At 46.9% G+C, this 26,662-nt stretch overlaps 1 protein-coding gene across 1 annotated transcript in view; it reads left to right on the top strand.

Moving 5' to 3' along the window:
* Positions 1 to 26,662, top strand: part of LOC106564442 (protein phosphatase 1 regulatory subunit 29) — a 156,192-nt gene that overhangs the window by 63,853 nt on the left and 65,677 nt on the right. The gene's annotated exons all lie outside the window — the stretch shown is intronic.

Raw genomic sequence — 26,662 nt, 5'->3', positions numbered from 1 at the left:
ACAAACATACACACACATACACACATGCTCGCTCGCTCACACACACACCAACCTGCATACATACACACACACTAGCCGCCAGCTCTGAGGCGCTGTCTGACATCATTTCCCAGGATCAGCTGGGGCTGCAGTTTCCTAAAGTAGCCGATGAGCTTTAGAATAATATGCACAAGTAGAGTTCTGAGTGTTCCAGACTTAGAGCTTTGAATATACACAAGATATAAGCATCCCTTTTTATAAAACTCCAGACTCCAGACTTAGTCCAACTAAGCTCCTATTTCTTTAATAGGACTGGGAAGTGAGTCGTGCACTTGAGGTACACACACACACACACACACACACAGACACACACACACACACACACACACACACACACACACACACACACACACACACACACACACACACACACACACACACACACTAATTAGCGTGGAGATATCCCTTGTGTTGGTAGCAGTGGGCTGTAGCTAATAGGGAGTGCTTTGCATCACACCAACACCAACTAACTGGCTCCTACACTTTCTGGATTCTCCTTTCCTTCTGTCTATGTTCTCTTTTCTTTCTTTCTTTCTTTCTTTCTTTCTTTCTTTCTTTCTTTCTTTTCTTTCTTTCTTTCTTTCTTTCTTTCTTTCTTTCTTTCTTTCTTTCTTTCTTTCTTTCTTTCTTTCTGTTTTTGGACTCACCGGAGCAGACTTTGGAGACGGTATATGGCAACAGACTGTATATGGCTTATGCTAGTACGGGTAGTCAACGGTGTTTTGAGTGTGGGGATGTTGGCCATAAGCGACATGCTTGCCTGAAAAGGGAGAAGGCGGAGGGAGGGGTGCAGGTGGTCCTCGTAACACCTGGGCCCACTGATGTAGAGAGAGGTGGTCCTCGTAACGCCTGGGCCCACTGATGTAGAGAGAGGTGGTCCTCGTAACGCCTGGGCCCACTGATGTAGGGAGAGGTGGTCCTCGTAACGCCTGGGCCCACTGATGTAGAGAGAGGTGGTCCTCGTAACGCCTGGGCCCACTGATGTAGGGAGAGGTGGTCCTCGTAACACCTGGGCCCACTGATGTAGAGAGAGGTGGTCCTCGTAACGCCTGGGCCCACTGATGTAGGGAGAGGTGGTCCTCGTAACGCCTGGGCCCACTGATGTAGAGAGAGGTGGTCCTCGTAACGCCTGGGCCCACTGATGTAGGGAGAGGTGGTCCTCGTAACGCCTGGGCCCACTGATGTTGAGAGAGGTGGTCCTCGTAACGCCTGTGCCCACTGATGTAGGGAGAGGTGGTCCTCGTAACGCCTGGGCCCACTGATGTAGAGAGAGGTGGTCCTCGTAACGCCTGGGCCCACTGATGTAGAGAGAGGTGGTCCTCGTAACGCCTGGGCCCACTGATGTAGGGAGAGGTGGTCCTCGTAACGCCTGGGCCCACTGATGTAGAGAGAGGTGGTCCTCGTAACGCCTGGGCCCACTGATGTGGGCTAGTCTCCCAGGTAGTGGGGTTCAGGTGGGGCTAGTCTCCCAGGTAGTGGAGGAGATGTCCACTACGGGTAATGGGGTTCAGGTGGAGCTAGTCTCCCAGGTAGTGGAGGAGATACAAGTGATGGGGTGCAAGCGGGGGGTGTTCAGAGTGACGTGGCTGAGGGGATTTAGGGGTCTGTGGCCTCAGTTGAGGAGGATCAGGAGAAGGATATGGACATCTCTGTTGATATGATAGCAGCTGGTGATGACTCAATTTCCAATTTAGAGGAGGTAAATGGGTTCCTGGATCAGACTTTTAGGAAATCTGTCAAATTGGCAGATTTCTTTGATGTTGACAAGTTTGTGAGGTCAGCTGTGGTGTTACAGAAGACGGTGGGGTTAGACCAGTTGAGTGTGAAGAAGCGTTTCCACTTGAGGAAATGTGTTACTGCTGTCACGGCAGCAAAAGGTAGTGGGAAACGTAGTCAGGTTCAGAGAAAATTAAAACGATGATGATCAGGCCTCATTGGGTGTTTTTTTTCCTCTTTGTCTGGTTTCTCTGTGGTTTCTTCTGCTTTCCTTCCTCTTTTCTATATGGAGGTACTAAGGGTAGGTTCTCTCAGTATTAATGGTGGAAGGGACAGGAATAAGAGGGCTTGGGTATTAGAAGTAATAAAACAGAAAAGGCTTAATGTTGTTTTTCTACAGGAGACACATAGTGATGAGGCTAATGAGGTTGACTGAGGTATGTGGTGGGAGGGGCAGCATATACTCAGTCATGGTACTAATTTCAGTGCTGGGGTGGCAATTTAGTTTTCCTCAGGCTTAGGGGTGACTGTGCTATCTACATCAGAGATTGTTAAGGGTCGGCTTTTATTGGTCAAGGTGGATGTTAAGTTTATTTGTTTAGGTTGTATGTTTATGCTCCTAATGAGGGTACAGAGTGTATTGCTGTATTTGATAAAATAAAGGACACCTTAAGACAGTGTGACCAAGTGGGGTGTATGGTTTTAGGGGGGGGACTGGGGGGGACTGGAACTGTACAGTGGATTTTACTGTTGATCGCACCGCTGAAGAACCTCACCTGCGGTCAGCTACCTGCCTGTCTGGTCTACTAACTGAGTTTGAGCTTTCTGATGTGTGGAGAGTCAGGAATGCAAAAGTTAGGCAGTACACATGGCTAAAAGTTAATGAAGGTGGTGTCAGTGCAGTAAGGTTAGACAGGTTGTATGTATCTGATCACTACTGTAGTAGGCTTGGAAGGTTAGACAGGTTGTATGTATCTGATCACTACTGTAGTAGGGTTGTAAGGTGTGACAGGTTGTATGTATCTGATCTCTACTGTAGTAGGGTTGGAAGGTTATGACAGGTTGTATGTATCTGATCTCTACTGTAGTAGGGTTGGAAGGTTAGACAGGTTGTATGTATCTGATCTCTACTGTAGTAGGGTTGGAAGGTTAGATAGGCTGTATGTATCTGATCTGTACTGTAGTAGGGTTGGAAGGTTATGACAGGTTGTATGTATCTGATCTCTACTGTAGTAGGGTTGGAAGGTTATGACAGGTTGTATGTATCTGATCTCTACTGTAGTAGGGTTGGAAGGTTAGACAGGTTGTATGTATCTGATCTCTACTGTAGTAGGGTTGGAAGGTTATGACAGGTTGTATGTATCTGATCTCTACTGTAGTAGGGTTGGAAGGTTATGACAGGTTGTATGTATCTGATCTCTACTGTAGTAGGGTTGGAAGGTTATGACAGGTTGTATGTATCTGATCTCTACTGTAGTAGGGTTGGAAGGTTAGACAGGTTGTATGTATCTGATCTCTACTGTAGTAGGGTTGGAAGGTGTAGACAGGTTGTATGTATCTGATCACTACAGTAGTAGGGTTGGAAGGTTAGACAGGTTGTATGTATCTGATCACTACAGTAGTAGGGTTGGAAGGTTAGACAGGTTGTATGTATCTGATCTCTACTGTAGTAGGGTTGGAAGGTGTAGACAGGTTGTATGTATTTGATCACTACTGTAGTAGGGTTGGAAGGTGTGACAGGTTGTCTGTATCTGATCACTACTGTAGTAGGGTTGGAAGGTTAGATAGGCTGTATGTATCTGATCTCTACTGTAGTAGGGTTGGAAGGTGTGATATTACTCCTGTGGGTTTCTCTGATCACCATATTGTTACTGTTGATATTCACTTGTCCTGTCCACCAAGGTCATCACCTTACTGGTATTTTAATGTTAAGGTGTTACATGATGTTATGTTTTGTGAAAGGTTTTTGTTGATTTGTAAAAAAATGGAGGGTTACAAAATGGAGTTCTAAGTTCTTGAGACAACGGTAGGAGGTTGGGAAGGCCCAAATACGATTGTTTTGTCAACAGTACACTGCTCTGTCTCGTATTGAAGTTAAAGAGACTATCAGGGCCCTTGAACAGGACATCAAATCTATTGAATTCAAGTTGCTCACTCAGAATGACCTCGGATGAGTCATGAACTTACAGGACAAGAGACATGAACTGAGGTACTAGTGTTTTTTTTTTTTACCTCGGACAGTCGACATCACAACGCAAACAGATGGTCTGCCTTCATCTCCTTGATGGGAAGGTGACCACGGATGACAGTGAAATGCGCCCACATGCCGTGGATTTCTACTCTGCCCTCTAAAAGTCAGAGGATTGTGATTCTCTGTGTACTGAGCAGTTGTTACATGGACTTCCTCAGTTGGGGCCTGAGCAGAGAGTTGCTTTGGATACTGACATTACTCTGCAGGAGATGTCCACAGCAGTTATGCAGCTCTCATCAGGCCGAGCCCCTGGCATCGGTGGTTTACCATCTGAGTTCTAGAAGCACTTTTGGGGGTCTATTGGGGGCGATTTTTATGAAGTGGTGTGTGAATCTTTTCATGAGAGTTCTCTACCTGTATCCTGTCAACGTGCTGTGCTTTCATTGTTGCCAAAAAAGGGGGATTTGGCTCTTTAAAAAAATTGCCGACCTGTTGCATTGCTGTGTGCAGAATATAAAATATATAAACAGGTTGAAAGAATATCTGGGGCTGTTGGTCCACAAGGACCAGTCTTACTGTAAACCTGACCGTTCTATTGTTGATCACTTGTTTCTAATAAGAGATGTTTTAGACATTTGTAAACTGTCTGATGTAAATGTGGGTTTACTTTCTTTGGATCAGGAGAAGCCTTTTGACCGTGTGGACCACCAGTACTTGTTCAAAACAATGAAAGCCTTTGGGTTTTGGGATGTTTTTTGTTGTCTTGGATGAGATTTCTCTATGCTGGGGTCTCATGTATGGTGAAGGTGGGGGGTGGTTTGGAGTTGCCCCATCCCCGTCCAAAGGGGTATCAGGCAGGGATGCCCAATTTCAGGACAGTTGTCTGGCAATTGAACCAATGCTTTGTTTTTTTAAGGGCGAGGATTACTGGTTTCTCTGTGCCAGGTGTAATGAAGGGTCCCACGATAGCACTGTCTGCGTATGCAGATGATGTGACAGTTTTTATTACAGGGGTTGAGGATGTTAAGGTTCTCTCAAACGCTCTAAAGGTGTATGAGGGGGCCTCCTCAGCTAGAGTCAATTGGGAAAAGAGTGAAGCGCTGTGGGCAGGTCAGCTTCAGATAGGGTCCGCTCCACGGTTACCAGGGGGGCTTCAGTGGGGCAGAGATGGGATGAAGACTTTGGGGTTTTTTCTAGGCTCTGATGTCTTTCAGAAAAAGAACTGGGAGGTTGTAGTGGAGAAAGTGTGTGCCAGACTGTCAAGGTGGAAACGGGTGCTGCCCCAGCTGTCTTATAGGGGAAGGGTACTGGTAGCCAATAATCTTGCTGCCTCTACCCTGTGGCACAGACTAATGATTTTACAGCCGCCAGGGGGGTCTGATAAAAGAGCTTCAGAGGACCCTTGTCAATTTCCTCTGGTCTGGACAACATTGGATTAAAGCTGGGGCCCTCTACCTGCCACTGCACGAGGGTGGGCGAGGCCTGGTGGACATTTCTTCCAGGATCATGGCTTTCCGGCTTCAAGCAGCCCAGAGACTGTTGTACAGAGACGGTTCTAGCTGGGTTGACACAGCCTATACAGTGATGAGGAGAGTGGGCTGTTTGGGCTTAGACAAGCACCTTTTCCTCTTAAAGCTGGAGGGGTGTGATTTGTCTGGCCTGACTCCATTTTATGAGTCTGTTATGTAGGCTTCTAGAGTTTTTGTCAAGACCCGTAAGGCCAGCACGCCACCAGGGATGTGGCTTTTTGAAGAGCCTCTTTTTTTACAACACTGCCATCGAGTCCCGTGCTGTGGGTTCAGCCAGCCTACGTTCATGCCTGTTAGGTGTGGGGTGTACTAAAGTGGGTCATCTGATGCGGAGCAGGAGCAGCTCATTGGAGGAGCTGGGAGAAAGAACGGGATTCCGATCATCTCGCCTACCGAGGAAGGTCGTAGCTGAGGTCTGTGATTCCTTGCCAGTACTTTATCGTCAGTATGTGTCTGACACTTCCAATTCTGATTGGTGGACGGAGGGTCTGGATTATGCGCTGAATGTTAGTGCTGCGGGGGTATTAAAGGAGGACGTGGGGATGCTGCTTTCCTTCCATACCCCGGAGCTGGGGGAGTTCAAGGCGGTGGGAAAGAAGGCCATGTACAAAATCTGTGTAAAAGTGTCTCGTGCCTCTTCCCTGGAAGGGGTCAAATGGTGGGCGGGTGTGTTTGGTCCAGGTGCCTCCCCAAAAGGCTGTTGGCGGTCTTCATACAAACTGCCTATTGAAAAGAGGACAGCTGAGTTCCAATGGAGGATAATACATGGAGCTATAGCCACCAACATGTATCTGCTACACCTGGACCCTACAGTTGGGGAGGGGTGTCCATTCTGTGCTGTCTGAAACTCTGGCGCATATGTTCTTACAGTGTCCCAGGTTGGTCAGGATGATTGACCTGATCACTAGCTGGTTCTCAGCTCTGGGAGAGGTTTCCTCTTCCCAACTGTTTATATTTGGGCTAAAGTACAGGTTTAGTCGAAGGGGTGTAGTTCTCTTGCTTAACTTTGTGTCAGGGGCAGCTAAATTAGCAATATGGAAGACACGAAAGAACAGTATTCGGGGACAGGGGTCTGTGGATGTGGTGGGAATGCTGGAGGGGATGTTGGCAGAGAGACCGAGGATTGAGTTTTCCTATTACAAAATGGTTAACAACATTGATCTGTTTATGGGGTATCCAGAGGCTGTTGTGTTTTGTTTTTAATTGATGTGTTACCATGGTTTTGTTTGAGTGTTTATTGTGTTATTTTATTTAAAACTCTCTGTCTCTCTCTCTCCCTCTCTCTTTGTTCTCCTCTCTCTCTCTCTCTCTTTGTTCTCCTCTCTCTCCCTCTCTCTCTCTCTCGCTCTCACTCTCGCTCTCTTTTTTCTTTCTCTCTGCTCACCTTTTCACTCTCTGCTCTCTGTTGCCTCCCTCTCTGCCTGCCTCCCTCCATCGGTCTGCTTTGATCATCGTAGTGAAATAAATCGGGGTGATCTGTGCTGAAACAATGTTTAATAGCTCAGAAACGCCTGGGCCAGTGCCACATATAAACATGCCTCACATAAACGCCGCATGACTGCATTAAAAAACGTGGGTGTGTGTTGGAGACAAAGAGGAAGAATGGTTCAACACATTAACAACACCACAATATCATGCCCTCTTGTTGTCTCTCTCTCCTCTCTAACACAAATCCATCTGGACACAAAACTGTTACACAGAATGAGAAGCTCAAAGAGAATCAACAACCTCCATCTCTCCTTCCCTACATCCCTCCAGCCCAACTCTCCAACTGTCCAACCCTCCATCCCTTCAACTCTCCAACTCTCCATCCCTTCAACCCTCCAACTCTCCAACCCTCCAACCCTCCATCCCTCCAACTCTCCAACTCTTCATCCCTTCAACCCTCCAACTCTCCAACTCTCCAACTCTCCAACCCTCCATCCCTCCAACTCTCCATCACTTCAACCCTCGATCCCTCCAACTGTCCAACCCTCCATCTCTCCAACTCTCCATCCCTTCAACCCTCCATCCCTCCAACTCTCCAACTCTCCATCCCTTCATCCTCCAACTCTCCAACTCTCCATCCTCCAACTGTCCAACCTCCATCCCTTCAACTCTCCAACTCTCCAACTCTCCATCCCTTCAACCCTCCAACTCTCCAACCCTCCATCCCTCCAACTCTCCAACTCTTCATCCCTTCAACCCTCCAACTCTCCAACTCTCTAACCCTCCATCCCTCCAACCCTCCAACTCTCCAACTCTCCAACTCTCCAACCCTCCATCCCTCCAACTCTCCAACTCTCCAACTCTCCATCCTTCAACCCTCCAACCCTCCATCTCTCCAACTCTCCAACTTTCCAACCCTCCATCCCTCTCACCCTCCAACCCTTAAACTTTCCAATCTGAGATGTAATTTGGTGCCCAGTCAGTCAGGAGCCTTTTAAATCCCTCTGCACCTGTGTTCTCTGTTTTAGTTGGCTATTGTTGTCCTCTATGTTCTGGGCAGAGACACACACACTTCCCTCTATGTTCTGGGCAGAGACACACACACTTCCCTCTATGTTCTGGGCAGAGACACACACACTTCCCTCTATGTTCTGGGCAGAGACACACACACTACCCTCTATGCTCTGGACAGAGACACACACACTTCCCTCTATGCTCTGGACAGAGACACACACACTTCCCTCTATGCTCTGGACAGAGACACACACACTTCCCTCTATGCTCTGGACAGAGACACACACACTTCCCTCTATGTTCTGGGCAGAAACACACACACTACCCTCTATGCTCTGGACAGAGACACACACACTTCCCTCTATGCTCTGGACAGAGACACACACACTTCCCTCTATGCTCTGGACAGAGACACACACACTTCCCTCTATGCTCTGGACAGAGACACACACACTTCCCTCTATGCTCTGGACAGAGACACACACACTTCCCTCTATGCTCTGGACAGAGACACACACACTTCCCTCTATGTTCTGGGCAGAGACACACACACTTCCCTCTATGCTCTGGACAGAGACACACACACTTCCCTCTATGTTCTGGGCAGAGACACACACACTTCCCTCTATGCTCTGGGCAGAGACACACACACTTCCCTCTATGTTCTGGGCAGAGACACACACACTACCCTCTATGCTCTGGACAGAGACACACACACTTCCCTCTATGCTCTGGACAGAGACACACACACTTCCCTCTATGTTCTGGGCAGAGACACACACACTACCCTCTATGCTCTGGACAGAGACACACACACTACCCTCTATGCTCTGGACAGAGACACACACACTAACCTCTATGCTCTGGACAGAGACACAGACACTACCCTCTATGCTCTGGACAGAGACACACACACTAACCTCTATGCTCTGGACAGAGACACAGACACTAACCTCTATGCTCTGGACAGGGGAAAAGCTCTGCACCCGTGTGATGTGTTTGTGCTTTACCCCAAAGTGTTCCATGATGCGCCATTGGCTGCCGGGGGCATTATCTGATCTGTGTGTCTGTGTCTGTGTATGTGTATGTGTATGTGTGTGTGTGTTAGCTGATCTGTGTCACGAGGATCGCTCCTCACCATCTGCTGTTTGTGCTGGGAGTTGTCCCTATGAGCTGTTCTGGGTTCAGTCTGCTTTGATGTGAACTAATGGGTTGGGGTATAGTTACTGTTGGCTAAACTAATCCTAGATCTGTTGTAAGGTGACTACCTCTGCCTGGAGCTTGTTGTAAGGTTGACTGCATTGGGCCATTGGCCAACAATGACTTAACCCTGGGTGAGTCAGAGTGGTGTGTGTGTCTCTGTGTGTATCTGTGAGTGTATGTGTCCTCTACTGCTTGGCAAGCTGTAAGGTGTTTTGGATATCAGAGGACTCATGTTCACAGCCACTTAACGTATCTCTCTCTGTCTCTGTCTCTCTTTATCTCTCACTCTCTCTTTATTGCTCTCTCTCTCTCTCTCTCTCTCTCTCTCTCTCTCTCTCTCTCTCTCTCTCTCTCTCTCTTTATCTCTCACTCTCTCTTTATCGCTCTCACTCTCTCTTTATCACACAGACAGACATACACACCTATACTCTCACATGTACATTAAAGACACCATAGGAGCCACAAACAAAGTGTTCTACTGATCCATGGCCTCTCAGAAGGAAAATCACCCGTAGAGTGCTTTAGATCCACTTCCGAGTCAGTCTGTCTCTCTCTCTCTCACACACTCCTCCCTGAGCTGTCCTTATGGTTCTGGGAGTTTGGCTGATTGTGTATTTTACACCGTTTCGTCAATAATTGGTTATTTCTACCCGGAGTTTAATCATGAGCTGCAACAAAGAACCAACGCTAGAAAATAGATGAACTATGCAGCGTAGTGCTTGGTTTGTTGATACAGATCTTAATGTGATCCCCATGTTGCAAGGGAACTTCCCTGCCACGCAGGACATTTTATACTTGTAGTGTTTGAGGTTTAAAAATGATTCTGAAGTTTGTAATTTCAGACTAGATTTTCATAAACCCCTACAAAAATGTCCATTAATTATAATCCACATAATAATTCACTTTTTCTGTTTTTTTTCCCTGCTGTAGCAAACTGAATCAAATTAAGATCCTATAACTTTATTTAAGTAAGTATTCAGACCCTTTGCTATGAGACTCGAAATTGTTTCCATTGATCATCCTTGAGATGTTTCTACAACTTGATTGGAGTCCAACTGTGGTAACTTAAATTGATTGGACATGATTTGGAAAGGCACACACCTGTCTATATAAGGTCCCACAGTTGACAGTGCATGTCAGAGCAAAAACCAAGCCATGAGGTCGAAGGAATTGTCCGTAGAGCTCCGAGACAGGATTGTGTCGAGGCACAGATCTGGGGAAGGGTACCAAAACATTTCTGCAGCATTGAAGGTCCCCAAGAACACAGTGGCCTCCATCATTCTTAAATGGAAGAAGTTTGAAACCCCCAAGACTCTTCCTAGAGCTGGCTGCCCAGCCAAACTGAGCAATCAGGGGAGAAGGGCCTTGGTCAGGGAGGTGACCAAGTACCCGATGGTTGCTCTGACAGAACTCCAGAGTTCCTCTGTGGAGATGGGAGAACCTTCCAGAAGGACTACCATCTCTGCAGCACTCCACCAATCAGGCCTTTATGGTAGAGTGGTCAGACAGAAGCCACTCCTCAGTAAAAGGCACATGACAGCCTGCTTGGAGTTTGCCTAAAGGCACCTAAAGATTCTCAGACCATGAGAAACAAGATTCTCTGGTCTGATGAAACCAAGTCTGAATGCCAAGCGTCACATCTAGAGGAAACCTTGCCCCAACCCTACTGTGAAGCATGGTGGTGGTAGCATCATTCTGTGGGGATGTTTTTCAGCAGCAGGGACTGGGAGTACAGAGAGATCCTTGATGAAAGGTCATTGATTGGTGGAAGGAGTGATGACAATATTAACGGATCGGCCAATAGCAAATCACGTCAGGCAAATCTGAACTCTCAGTTATTACGGCTTTGCTGACGGTTTGTATTGATGCTGGTGTGTGTGTGTGTGCGTGTGTGTGTTGTTGTGTTTATGTGTTCTTGTGTGTATGTTGCAATAGTTATCGTAGAGAAAAGCACAACCACATCATTTCTCTCTTTGTCTTCCCATGAGGGAGGAAACTAAAGACAATGCACATTCAGAAAGCAGTTTTGTGCAGCTGCTGGAAACCGAGGAATAGACAAACTGTGGAAAAAGAGAGAAAAACTAAAGGGAAGCTGCGTTATCTCAATAAAAGACTAGTGGGAGAACAGCAACGTTTTATCTTTTTCTTCCTTCTCTCATTTCCAGTTTGAGAGGATCCATTTTCTCTTTCTTTTTTTCTCTCATCCCTCAATTCCTAAAAACCCAGCTCAGTTTAGTTATAAACATGTCTTGCTGGTCCCGGAGTTTCAAAAGGGAAATATTGACAGATTTGAACTACTGCATTGTGGGTGTACACAGAGGAATGACATGTTTTTTTTCTGTGCATGCATCACATAGTGTAACACACACACGTGCGCTCACACATGCCATGTGTAGCATCGTTAGCATCCTACCGTAGCTCTTTTTGGCTTCATACATATTCATCCAAATTATTCTCTCCTTCAGCTTGCCTCCGTATGTGACCAGAATCCCAGTAGAGTGCAAGTGTGTGTGTGTGTGTGTGTGTGTGTGTGTGTGTGTGTGTGTGTGTGTGTGTGTGTGTGTGCCTGTATGTGTGTGTGTGTGTGTATGTGCCTGTGTGTGTATGTGCCTGTGTGTGTGTATGTGCCTGTATGTGTGTGTGTGTGTGTGTGTGTGTATGTGCCTGTGTGTGTATGTGCCTGTGTGTGTGTGTGTATGTGCAAGGCCAGCAAATATCAACATGAATATCAGTAGCTTGCTTTTAACAGAGTTAAACCCCAAAAGTCCTTTTCCTCCAAAAGAGGATTTTTGTTAGATGTTAAGCCACCTTAGAAAGGATCCTTTAACTTTTAGTGTGTCCCCACTTTATTTCTCTGTTACTGGGCACTCTTGCCTATTGTGATTATAATGAAGTGCCCTCATGAGTGGCATAACGTGAAAGGAGAGCTTGGTGGTGCATAAAGAGAAAAGAGAGCTTGGTTGTGCATGGAGAGAAAGGAGAGCTTGGTGGTGCATAAAGAGAAAAGAGAGCTTGGTGGTGCATAAAGAGAAAAGAGAGCTTGGTGGTGCATAAAGAGAAAAGAGAGCTTCGTGGTGCATAAAGAGAAAAGAGAACTTGGTGGTGCATAAAGAGAAAAGAGAGCTTCGTGGTGCATAAAGAGAAAAGAGAACTTGGTGGTGCATAAAGAAAAAAGAGAGCTTGGTGGTGCATGGAGAGAAAGGAGAGCTTGGTGGTGCATGGAGAGAAAGGAGAGCTTGGTGGTGCATGGAGAGAAAGGAGAGCTTGGTGGTGCATAAAGAGAAAGGTGAGCTTGGTGGTGCATAAAGAGAAAAGAGAGCTTGGTGGTGCATGGAGAGAAAGGAGAGCTTGATGGTGCATGGAGAGAAAGGAGAGCTTGGTGGTGCATAAAGAGAAAGGTGAGCTTGGTGGTGCATAAAGAGAAAGGTGAGCTTGGTGGTGTGCATTAAGAGAAAGGCGAGCTTGGTGGTGCATAAAGAGAAAAGAGAGCTTGGTGGTGTGCATTAAGAGAAAGGAGAGCTTGGTGGTGTGCATTAAGAGAAAGGTGAGCTTGGGTGCAAAAGAGAAAGGAGAGATTGGTGGTGCATAAAGAGAAAAGAGAGATTGGTGGTGCATAAAGAGAAAAGAGAGATTGGTGGTGCATAAAGAGAAAAGAGAGATTGGTGGTGCATGGAGAGAAAGAGGAATGGAGAAAGAAGATAAAAGAGATGGAAAAGAGTCAGAGGTTTTAAAACTTTTAGAGAGTAGTTAGGGACATAAGGTGGAGTAAGTAAAGGAGAGAGAGCGAGTTAGAGACAGAGAAATGTACCGTATATAATGTAGAATGATACAATCCATGCATGCTCCCCACACACACACAGAGAGAGAGAGAGAGAGAGAGAGAGAGAGAGAGAGAGAGAGAGAGAGAGAGAGAGAGAGAGAGAGAGAGAGAGAGAGAGGAGAGAGAGAGAGAGAGAGAGAGAGAGAGAGAGAGAGAGAGAGAAGAGAGAGGGAGAGAGAGAGAGAGAGAGAACAAATACCTAATGGAAGGATAAATCAATCGTGAGGTTTAGAAAAATTTAGCGGTTTCTCTGAAACCAAAAGTGTTTTCTCCCTCTGGACAGGGTCAAACATCCTTCACTAGAGAATACAATGTTGTCAAGGACAGAGAGGGTGTGGGAATACATAACCTGTTATCAACATGGACTGGACTGAGCTGGTCTGAAAAACAACAGCTGTAGAAGAACAAACAACTCAACAAACAGTTGATCCATATATTGTAACTCCTTGAGTCAGGTTCACGTTCAGAATGTAGTCTTTAGTCCAGTCAGGGTAGAATGGAGGTGTATCTTTGACATAACATTGAATTGCATTTTTCAGTTCCAGTTCTCACTGTTTGCACCAGGGAGTTCAAAAGTTCATTGGGCTTCACACAGCTTCCTCAAGGAAAAAAACCCATCTTAGAATAACAGGAGCATGATCTGAATTGACTTCTCCCCATCTCTCTGCAGCCTTGTAGCCATGACTGACCCAGGGTTTACCCAACACTACATGTACCAGACTGGAGTTCTCCTGTAGTCTCCCTGTTAACAGCCAGACAGACAGACCCTGTAGTTACTATACTCTGTCTGGCTGTAGTTCTAACACCCTGTTAACAGTGAGCTGGCCAGACAGACCCTGTAGTTACTATACTCTGTCTGTCTGTAGTTCTAACACCCTGTTAACAGCCAGACAGACAGACCCTGTAGTTACTATACTCTGTCTGGCTGTAGTTCTAACACCCTGTTAACAGTGAGCTGGCCAGACAGACCCTGTAGTTACTATACTCTGTCTGTCTGTAGTTCTAACACCCTGTTAACAGCCAGACAGACAGACCCTGTAGTTACTATACTCTGTCTGTCTGTAGTTCTAACACCCTGTTAACAGCCAGACAGACAGACCCTGTAGTTACTATACTCTGTCTGTCTGTAGTTCTAACACCCTGTTAACAGTGAGCTGGCCAGACAGATCCTGTAGTTACTATACTCTGTCTGTCTGTAGTTCTAACACCCTGTTAACAGTGAGCTGGCCAGACAGATCCTGTAGTTACTATACTCTGTCTGTCTGTAGTTCTAACACCCTGTTAACAGTGAGCTGGCCAGACAGATCCTGTAGTTACTATACTCTGTCTGTCTGTAGTTCTAACACCCTGTTAACAGTGAGCTGGCCCAGACAGATCCTGTAGTTACTATACTCTGTCTGTCTGTAGTTCTAACACCCTGTTAACAGTGAGCTGGCCAGACAGATCCTGTAGTTACTATACTCTGTCTGTCTGTAGTTCTAACACCCTGTTAACAGTGAGCTGGCCAGACAGACCCAGTAGTTACTATACTCTGTCTGTCTGTAGTTCTAACACCCTGTTAACAGTGAGCTGGCCAGACAGATCCTGTAGTTACTATACTCTGTCTGTCTGTAGTTCTAACACCCTGTTAACAGTGAGCTGGCCAGACAGATCCTGTAGTTACTATACTCTGTCTGTCTGTAGTTCTAACACCCTGTTAACAGTGAGCTGGCCAGACAGATCCTGTAGTTACTATACTCTGTCTGTCTGTAGTTCTAACACCCTGTTAACAGTGAGCTGGCCAGACAGATCCTGTAGTTACTATACGCTGTCTGTCTGTAGTTCTAACACCCTGTTAACAGTGAGCTGGCCAGACAGACCCTGTAGTTACTATACTCTGTCTGTCTGTAGTTCTAACACCCTGTTAAAAGTGAGCTGGCCAGACAGACCCTGTAGTTCTGTCTCCTCTCATACATAGTGCAGGAACTGAAGCTAAGGGGAAATGGACATACAGGAGTAGACACACATTTGAAATACTTTTTTTGAATCCACCAACACACACACACACACACACACACACACACACACACACACACACACACACACACACACACCAACACATATATACACATGCATACACACACACACACACACACACACCACACACACACACACACACACACACACACACCACACACACACACACACACACACCAACATATGTACACACACACACACCAACAGATATATACACATGCATACACACATACACACACACACACACACACACACACACACACACACACACACACACACACACACACACACACACACACACACACACCAACATATGTACACACACACACACACACACACCAACATATGTACACACACACACACACACACACACACACACACACACACACACACACAAACATATGTACACACACACACACACACACACACACACACACACACACACACACACACACACACACACACACACACACACACACACACTGATAGCAAGCAGACTGAGCAGAGGCTGTCCTGTCATGTAGGCATGGTTTGTGGGTAATGCGCTCTGACATCAGAGTCGGAATAGGTTGTGAATGAAGTGCAATTTGCCTGTGTGTGTGTGTTGCAGCCTGCAGTGTGGAGACGTCCAACAAGAGAGGCGGTTGGTAAAGAAGCTCAAACTGACCTTGACAGTGAAATATTGATGGAGTTAGGATCCAAATACACTTGGGGAGAAAGTGAAGGATACTTTTCAGTGCTTCATCACGCACACACACACACACTTTTCAGTGTTTTATCTTCTGAGATGAATATATATGATGATGTGGAGTTGGATCGGTGCCGACTTTGAGTCGAAAACAGAAACAGACTCATGATCCCAGAATAATGATGAAGGGTTTGGAGTACAGAATCAGTAGGCTGTCTTAAAACAAACTGTCTATAATAAAACATTTCAATTCCTACATTCGTTCTCTTACACCTTCTCTTTCTGCCATAAACATTGTACTATATCAGTACAATGACCAGGACCATACTATATCAGCACCATGACCAGACCCATACTATATCAGTACCATGACCAGACCCATACTATATCAGCACCATGACCAGGACCATACTATATCAGCACCATGACCAGGACCATACTATATCAGTACCATGACCAGACCCATACTATATCAGCACCATGACCAGACCCATACTATATCAGCACCATGACCAGACCCATACTATATCAGTACCATGACCAGGACCATACTATATCAGTACCATGACCAGACCCATACTATATCAGTACCATGACCAGGACCATACTATATCAGTACCATGACCAGACCCATACTATATCAGTACCATGACCAGGACCATACTATATCAGCACCATGACCAGACCCATACTATATCAGCACCATGACCAGGACCATACTATATCAGTACCATGACCAGGACCATACTATATCAGTACCATGACCAGACCCATACTATATCAGCACCATGACCAGACCCATACTATATCAGCACCATGACCAGGACCATACTATATCAGTACCATGACCAGGACCATACTATATCAGTACCATGACCAGGACCATACTATATCAGCACCATGACCAGGACCATACTATATCAGTACCATGACCAGGACCATACTACATCAGTACCATGACCAGGACCATACTATATCAGTACCATGACCAGACCCATACTATATCAGCACCATGACCAGGACCATACTATATCAGCACCATGACCAGGACCATACTATATCAGCACCATGACCAGGACCATACTATATCAGTACCATGACCAGAACCATACTATATCAGCACCATGACCAGGACCATACTATATCAGCACCATGACCAGGACCATACTACATCAGTACCATGACCAGACCCATACTATATCAGTACCATGACCAGACCCATACTATATCAGTACCATGACCAGACCCATACTATATCAGTACCATGACCAGACCCATACTATATCAGTACCATGACCAGGACCATACTATATCAGTACCATGACCAGACCCATACTATATCAGCACCATGACCAGACCCATACTATATCAGTACCATGACCAGACCCATACTATATCAGTACCATGACCAGACCCATACTATATCAGCACCATGACCAGGACCATACTATATCAGCACCATGACCAGACCCATACTATATCAGTACCATGACCAGGACCATACTATATCAGCACCATGACCAGACCCATACTATATCAGTACCATGACCAGGACCATACTATATCAGTACCATGACCAGGACCATACTATATCAGTACCATGACCAGACCCATACTATATCAGTACCATGACCAGGACCATACTATATCAGTACCATGACCAGGACCATACTATATCAGTACCATGACCAGGACCATACTATATCAGTACCATGACCAGACCCATACTATATCAGTACCATGACCAGACCCATACTATATCAGTACCATGACCAGGACCATACTATATCAGTACCATGACCAGACCCATACTATATCAGCACCATGACCAGACCCATACTATATCAGTACCATGACCAGACCCATACTATATCAGCACCATGACCAGACCCATACTATATCAGCACCATGACCAGGACCATACTATATCAGTACCATGACCAGGACCATACTATATCAGCACCATGACCAGGACCCATACTATATCAGCACCATGACCAGACCCATACTATATCAGTACCATGACCAGACCCATACTATATCAGTACCATGACCAGGACCATACTATATCAGTACCATGACCAGACCCATACTATATCAGTACCATGACCAGACCCATACTATATCAGTACCATGACCAGGACCATACTATATCAGTACCATGACCAGGACCATACTATATCAGTACCATGACCAGGACCATACTATATCAGCACCATGACCAGACCCATACTATATCAGTACCATGACCAGACCCATACTATATCAGCACCATGACCAGGACCATACTATATCAGTACCATGACCAGGCCCATACTATATCAGCACCATGACCAGACCCATACTATATCAGTACCATGACCAGACCCATACTATATCAGTACCATGAGCAGACCCATACTATATCAGTACCATGACCAGACCCATACTATATCAGTACCATGACCAGACCCATACTATATCAGTACCATGAGCAGACCCATACTATATCAGTACCATGACCAGGCCCATACTATATCAGTACCATGACCAGACCCATACTACATCAGTACCATGACCAGGACCATACTATATCAGTACCATGACCAGGACCATACTATATCAGTACCATGACCAGACCCATACTATATCAGTACCATGACCAGACCCATACTATATCAGTACCATGACCAGGCCCATACTATATCAGTACCATGACCAGACCCATACTACATCAGTACCATGACCAGGACCATACTACATCAGTACCATGACCAGGACCATACTATATCAGCACCATGACCAGGACCATACTATATCAGTACCATGACCAGACCCATACTATATCAGTACCATGAGCAGACCCATACTATATCAGCACCATGACCAGACCCATACTATATCAGTACCATGACCAGGACCATACTATATCAGCACCATGACCAGGACCATACTACATCAGCACCATGACCAGGACCATACTATATCAGTACCATGACCAGGACCATACTATATCAGTACCATGACCAGGACCATACTATATCAGTACCATGACCAGACCCATACTATATCAGTACCATGACCAGGACCATACTATATCAGCACCATGACCAGGACCATACTATATCAGCACCATTACCAGGACCATACTATATCAGCACCATGACCAGGACCATACTATATCAGTACCATGACCAGACCCATACTATATCAGCACCATGACCAGGACCATACTACATCAGTACCATGACCAGGACCATACTATATCAGCACCATTACCAGGACCATACTATATCAGCACCATTACCAGGACCATACTATATCAGCACCATGACCAGGACCATACTATATCAGTACCATGACCAGGACCATACTATATCAGTACCATGACCAGGACCATACTATATCAGTACCATGACCAGACCCATACTATATCAGCACCATGACCAGGACCATACTATATCAGCACCATGACCAGGACCATACTACATCAGTACCATGACCAGAACCATACTATATCAGTACCATGACCAGACCCATACTATATCAGTACCATGACCAGGACCATACTATATCAGTACCATGACCAGGACCATACTATATCAGTACCATGACCAGACCCATACTATATCAGTACCATGACCAGACCCATACTATATCAGCACCATGACCAGGACCATACTATATCAGTACCATGACCAGGACCATACTATATCAGCACCATTACCAGGACCATACTATATCAGCACCATTACCAGGACCATACTATATCAGTACCATGACCAGGACCATACTATATCAGTACCATGACCAGACCCATACTATATCAGTACCATGACCAGACCCATACTATATCAGTACCATGACCAGGACCATACTACATCAGCACCATGACCAGGACTCAGCACCATGACCAGACCCATACTATATCAGTACCATGACCAGACCCATACTATATCAGTACCATGACCAGGACCATACTATATCAGTACCATGACCAGACCCATACTATATCAGCACCATGACCAGACCCATACTATATCAGTACCATGACCAGACCCATACTATATCAGTACCATGACCAGACCCATACTATATCAGTACCATGACCAGGACCATACTATATCAGTACCATGACCAGACCCATACTATATCAGCACCATGACCAGACCCATACTATATCAGCACCATGACCAGGACCATACTATATCAGTACCATGACCAGGACCATACTATATCAGTACCATGACCAGGACCATACTATATCAGCACCATGACCAGGACCATACTATATCAGTACCATGACCAGGACCATACTACATCAGTACCATGACCAGGACCATACTATATCAGTACCATGACCAGACCCATACTATATCAGCACCATGACCAGGACCATACTATATCAGCACCATGACCAGGACCATACTATATCAGTACCATGACCAGACCCATACTATATCAGTACCATGACCAGGACCATACTATATCAGTACCATGACCAGGACCATACTATATCAGCACCATGACCAGGACCATACTATATCAGCACCATGACCAGGACCATACTACATCAGTACCATGACCAGGACCATACTATATCAGTACCATGACCAGGACCATACTATATCAGTACCATGACCAGACCCATACTATATCAGTACCATGACCAGGACCATACTATATCAGCACCATGACCAGGACCATACTATGTCAGCACCATGACCAGGGCTTCTGTGCAGAGGAGAAGAGTCTGGTAGTGGTAGAGAGGAAGGGAGATTGAAGTTGTGAGACTTGTGTGACTGCAGTTGTCATCACCTGGGGAGAGAGCTGAGAAATCTCTCTCCCTCTCTCTCTCTCTCTCTCTCTCTCTCTCTCACTCACTCACTCACTCACTCACTCACTCACCTCACTCACTCACTCACTCACTCACTCTCACACTCTCACACACACACACACACACACACGTCACACTCTCCCCAGGGCTTCACATAGTCTCTCTAATAACCACAGGTGAGAGGAACAACAGCGTGTGTGTGTCTTAAACACTGTGTGTGTGTGTCTCTCTCGCACACACTCATCCCTTCACAAAGGTACAGTCAGACTCCTAGACTCCCAGCCAAATCTCCCTCTGTGTTCCAAATGGAACCCTGTTCCCTTTATGGTGTACTACCCATAGGAGGTAGGGTGCCATTTGTAACACCCCTTCCTCTCCGCATATAGTCTCATCTCTCTGACGTGTGTGTGTGTGAGAGAGAGAGAGAGAGAGAGAGAGAGAGAGAACGAGTTAGATGGAATCGTTTTTTCACCAAAAACTTTACACGGTTTGCTGCATTCTCCAGTCTAAGAGATGAGCCTGTTACTGTGTTGTAGCAGTAAATGGTTTGATACAGTATGATGTAGTTTCACAGGTATATTGGTTTGAAATGAGTTCTGGCTTAGGGAACAAGTAGCAGCACCTACCTTGACCTACACATTACGCTAAGGCTGCTTCCCTGTCTTATACCCTCCTGCTGCTTTTCTCATTAGGGCAAAAGTCTTTCCTCTGTCCTCTCTCCTCTCTCCTCCGTCATCTTTCCTCCGTCCTCTCTCCTTCGTCCTCTCTCCTCCGCTCTCTCTCCTTCGCCCTCTCTCCTTTGGCCTCTCTCCTCCGTCCTCTCTCCTCCGTCCTCTCTCCTCCGTCCTCTCTCCTCCGTCCTCTCTCCTCTGTCCCTTCTCCTCTGTCATCTTTCCTCCGTCCTCTTTCCTCCGTCCTCTCTCCTTCATCCTCTTTCCTCCGCTCTCTCTCATTTGTCCTCTCTCCTTCGTCCAATCTCCTTCGTCCTCTCTCCTCCGTCCTCTCTCCTACGTGACCCAGAAATTGATAAGTGGTTTCCAGGTCATCCAAGCTCATCTTAGTTCATGTTCCTTCTCCTCGACACCTCTCCTCGATTACCTTTGACCTTTTCCATAAGGAGGAGAGAGGACACTGCCTCCACTCCCTTTCTCTCTCCCTCCACTCCCTTTCTCTCTCCCTCCACTCCCTTTCTCTCTCCCTCCACTCCCTTTTGCTCTCCCACCACTACCTTTCTCTCTCCCCTCCCCTCCATTTCTCTCTCCCTCCCCTCCCTTTCTCTCTCCCTCCACTCCCTTTTGCTCTCCCACCACTCCCTTTCTCTCTCCCTCCATCTCTCTCTCTCTCCCCTCCCTTTCTCTCTCCCTCCTCTCCCTTTCTTTCTTTCTTTCTCCCTCCACACCCCTCCCTTTCTCTCTCCCTCTCATCCCTTTCTCTCTCTCTCTCCCTCCACTCCCTTTCTCTCTCCCTCCACTCCCTTTATCTCTCTCTCCCCTCCCTTTCTCTCTCCCTCCTCTCCCTTTCTTTCTCCCTCCACACCCCTCCCTTTCTCTCTCCCTCTCATCCCTTTCTCTGTCTCTCTCCCTCCACTCCCTTTCTCTCTCCCTCCACTCCCTTTCTCTTAACCTCCCTCCCTTTCTTTCTCCCTCCCCTCCCTTTCTCTCAACCTCCCTCCCTTTCTTTCTCCCTCCCCTCCCTTTCTCTCCCCCTCCACTCCCTTTCTCTCTCCCTCCCCTCCCTTTCTCTCTCCCTCCTCTCCCTTTCTTTCTCCCTCCACACCCCTCCCTTTCTCTCTCCCTCCACTCCCTTTCTCTCTCCCTCCACTCCCTTTCTCTCTCCCTCCACTCCCTTTCTCTCTCCCTCCCCTCCCTTTCTCTCTCCCACCACTACCTTTCTCTCTCCCCTCCCCTCCATTTCTCTCTCCCTCCCCTCCCTTTCTCTCTCCCTCCACTCCCTTTTGCTCTCCCACCACTACCTTTCTCTCTCCCCTCCCCTCCATTTCTCTCTCCCTCCCCTCCCTTTCTCTCTCCCCTCTACTCCCTTTCGCTCTCCCACCACTCCCTTTCTCTCTCCCTCCACTCCCTTTATCTCTCTCTCTCTCCCCTCCCTTTCTCTCTCCCTCCTCTCCCTTTCTTTCTTTCTTTCTCCCTCCACACCCCTCCCTTTCTCTCTCCCTCTCATCCCTTTCTCTCTCTCTCCCTCCACTCCCTTTCTCTCTCCCTCCACTCCCTTTATCTCTCTCTCCCCTCCCTTTCTCTCTCCCTCCTCTCCCTTTCTCTCTCCCTCCTCTCCCTTTCTTTCTCCCTCCACACCCCTCCCTTTCTCTCTCCCTCTCATCCCTTTCTCTGTCTCTCTCCCTCCACTCCCTTTCTCTCTCCCTCCACTCCCTTTCTCTCTCCCTCCCTTTCTTTCTCCCTCCCCTCCCTTTCTCTCCCCCTCCACTCCCTTTCTCTCTCTCTCCCCTCCCTTTCTCTCCCCCTCCACTCCCTTTCTCTCTCCCCTCCCCTCCCTTTCTCTCTCCCTCCCCTCCCTTTCTCTCTCCCTCCCCTCCCTTTCTCTCTCCCTCCCCTCCCTTTCTCTCTCCCTCCCCTCCCTTTCTCTCTCCCTCCACTCCCTTTCTCTCTCTCTCTCTCCCCTCCCTTTCTCTCTCCCTCTCATCCCTTTCTCTCTCTCTCTCCCTCCACTCCCTTTCTCTCTCCCTCCACTCCCTTTCTCTCTCCCTCCACTCCCTTTCTCTCTACCTCCCTTTCTCTCTCCCGCCCCTCCCTTTCTCTCTCCCTCCCCTCCTTTTCTCTCTCCCTCCACTCCCCTCCCTTTCGCTCTCCCTCCCTCCCTCCCTCCCTCCCTCCCTCCCTCCTCCCTCCCTCCCTCCCTCCCTCCCTCCCTCCCTCCCCTCTCTTTCTCTTCCCTCTCTTCCATCCCACTTTCTCATGGACTCACTCACTCTGACAACCCAGACATCCCTCCCTCCCTACCTCCCTACCTCTCTACCCTCCCTCTCTCTTTCTCTCTCTCCCTCCAAAATCTAAGGTGAATAACAGTCATTACTCTGAGCACTCTGAGCACTCTGACTGTGAGGTCAAGGACAGACATTATGCCTTTAGAGCTGTCTGACTGTGAGGTCAAGAACAGCATGGGGCACTGTTCCACCATGACCCATAGGTAATGGGTAGTGAGGTAATGGGCGGGAAACGTGATGTCAGCACTACAAACTGCTATTAGTGCTGCCTCACTGATATAGGAAGTGTATGGGGCTGCAACCACAGATATGTCTGAATCAATGGGAGATAGATCCATGCAGGCTACAACCACAAATGTGAAGGGCAGGCAGTTTGTGTAAAGGTAGTGTGATTATATTGGAGGTAACACCTTACGATTAAGGCAATTTGGAAGTTAAGGGAGACTTCAACACCTAGTTGACACTAGTCAAGGATCATATCACCTCCACCTTACCTGCCACCCTAGACCCACTTCAGTTTGCATACCGCCTCAACAGGTTCACAGACGATGCAATCGCCATCACACTGCACACTGCCCTATCCCATCTGGAGAAGAAGAATACCTATGTAAGAATGCTGTTCATTGACTACAGCAGCATTCAACACCATAGTACCCTTCTAGCTCATCATCTCAACCCTGCCATGTGCTTTTGGGTCCTGTGCTTTCTGCACTTTCTGACGGGCCAACCCCAGGTGGTGAAGGTAGGAAACAACATCTCCACTTCGCTAATCCTCAAAACTGGGGCCCCACAAGGGTGCATGCTCAGCCCCCTCCTGTACTCCCTGTTCACCCATGACTGCGTAGCCATGCACTCCCCCAACTCAATCATCAAGTTTGCAGACGACACTACAGTGGTAGGCTTGATTACCAACAACGACGAGACGGCCTACAGGGAGGAGGTGAGGGCCCTCGGAGTGTGGTGTCAGGAAAACAACCTCTCACTCAACGTCAACAAAACAAAGGAGATGATCGTGGACTTCAGGAAACAGCAGAGGGAGCACCCCCCTATCCACATCAATGGGACAGTAGTGGAGAAGGTGGAAAGTTTTAAGTTCCTCTGTGTAAAAATGGTACACCCACACAGACAGTGTGGTGAAGAAGGCGCAATAGCGCCTCTTCAACCTCAGGAGGCTGAAGAAATTTGGCTTGTCACCTAAAAACCTCACAAACTTTTACAAATGCACAATTGAGAGCATCCTGTCGGGCCGTATTACCGCCTGGTATGGCAACTGCACCGCCATCAACCACACAACACGTCACCGGGGGGCGAACTACCTGCCCTCCAGGACACCTACAGCACCCAATGTAACAGGAAGGCCAAAAAGATCATCAAGGACAACAACCACCCGAGCCACTGCCTGTTCACCCCGCTAACATCCAGAAGGCAAGGTCAGTACAGGTGCATCAAAGCTGGGACAGAGAGACTGAAAAACAGCTTCTATCTCAAGGCCATCAGACTGTTAAACAGCCATCACTAACACAGAGAGTCTGCTGCCTACATACAGACTCAAATCATTGGCCACTAGTATTTCGCTAGACTGGCATTAGCATATCCTAACCATGTGTATGTGACCAATAACATTTGATTTGCGATAGACAGACAGAGAGAGAGAGAGAGAGAGAGAGAGAGAGAGAGAGAGAGAGATTAAGTGGCTGTGAACATTCTCGTGGATCTGTAATGGGGTTCTATAGAGAAGGTGTATTTCCATTGACCTTTGAAGGAGTGAGTTGACAATAACAGTTGTTACTTCTTTATAATGCCCAGCCTTTCCTCTGTGTGATTGTATGGGCTTATCACATCCCTGGACAGTATACATCATGACACAACACAGTTAACTAATTGCCAGAGAAACTACATTTACATGCCAGTCATTTAGCAGACACTGTTATCCAGAGCGATTTACAGGACCAATTAGGATTAAGTGACTTGCTCAAGGTAACATCAGACATATTTTTCACCTAGTTGGCTTGGGGATTCGAACAGCGACATTTTAGTTACTTGCCCAACGCTCTTAACCACTAGGTTACCTGCCATCCCAAACTCTCTGATTATTCCTTTTATTGTCCCCCTCTTTTCTTTCTAAACCCTTCCAGCTGTTCGTTATTCCCCATTCACACCCTTTGATCGGCAGACTGACCCCCCCCCCCCCCCCCCAATCAGGAACAGTCCTACCTAATTATCCTCCAATCAGAGTCCTTTATACCCACAAAAGACCCTCCCTCTTTTCATCCTTTCAGGCCCATTGATGCTTGATTCTACACACACACACACACACTCGTTCCGTATTTAATGGTTAACATGTGGCGTACGATGTGAGAACATCAAGAGAGAGCTAATTAGTTGTTTCTTATTTCGGTGGATAAAAACACATATGGTCCATAAGGAGTGTGTATGTGTGTGCCTGCGTGTGCCTGTGTGTGTACTTGTTTGTGTGTGTGTGTGTGTGAGATGCAGTACAGTTTGGCAGCTGTTGTGTGGAACGTGGGCCGTACTGGGGAGCTAGCATTGGGAATATCCTTCATCTTCACTACAGTACCCCCCCCCCCCCCCTCACACACACACCTACACACACTTCACAGCCTCACACACACTCCAGACTCTCTCTACCTCTGCCCAAACAAAATACCCCCCACACTCTCTCTGCGCACACCAACTCCACATCACACTTAACTCTCTATACCTTTGCCCAAAACAAAATCTCTGTACTTCTTGCTAGTCCCTCCCTTCCTCCCTCTCCCTCCCTCCCTCCCTCCCTCCCTCCCTCCCTCCCTCCCTCCCTCCCTCCCGTGATTATACCTAGAGGGAGGGAGGATCTAACACTGTGTGATAGGTGAAAGCAAGTATAACATTCACTTCTATACATGTAGAATCTTAATTTGATCACCCTTTTGTTGCAGGACATTTCCCGTACAGCAGGAAATGAAAACTTGTAGTGCATTCGAAGTTTAAAAAGGCTTCTAAAGTTTGTAATTTCCACTTTAACATGTCAGACTTGATTTGCCCTATTGAACAATGTATCAACCCCTACAAAAATATCCATGAATTATAATCCACATAATAAATCACATTTCCTGTTGCTGCGGGATTATTTTCCTGCTGTGAAAAACTGGTCATATTAAGATCCTACACTTGTACCTATCAAGTCACATCAGATCAGTGGTCAGTGTAAACTTAAAGGAAAGGCGGACGGGGAGGTATTCTATC

The sequence above is a fragment of the Salmo salar genome, chromosome 12 (assembly GCF_965601325.2).
Source record: "Salmo salar chromosome 12, fSalSal1, whole genome shotgun sequence".
Taxonomy (NCBI): Eukaryota; Metazoa; Chordata; class Actinopteri; order Salmoniformes; family Salmonidae; genus Salmo; species Salmo salar.
This window is presented reverse-complemented; position numbering and strand designations above follow the sequence as displayed.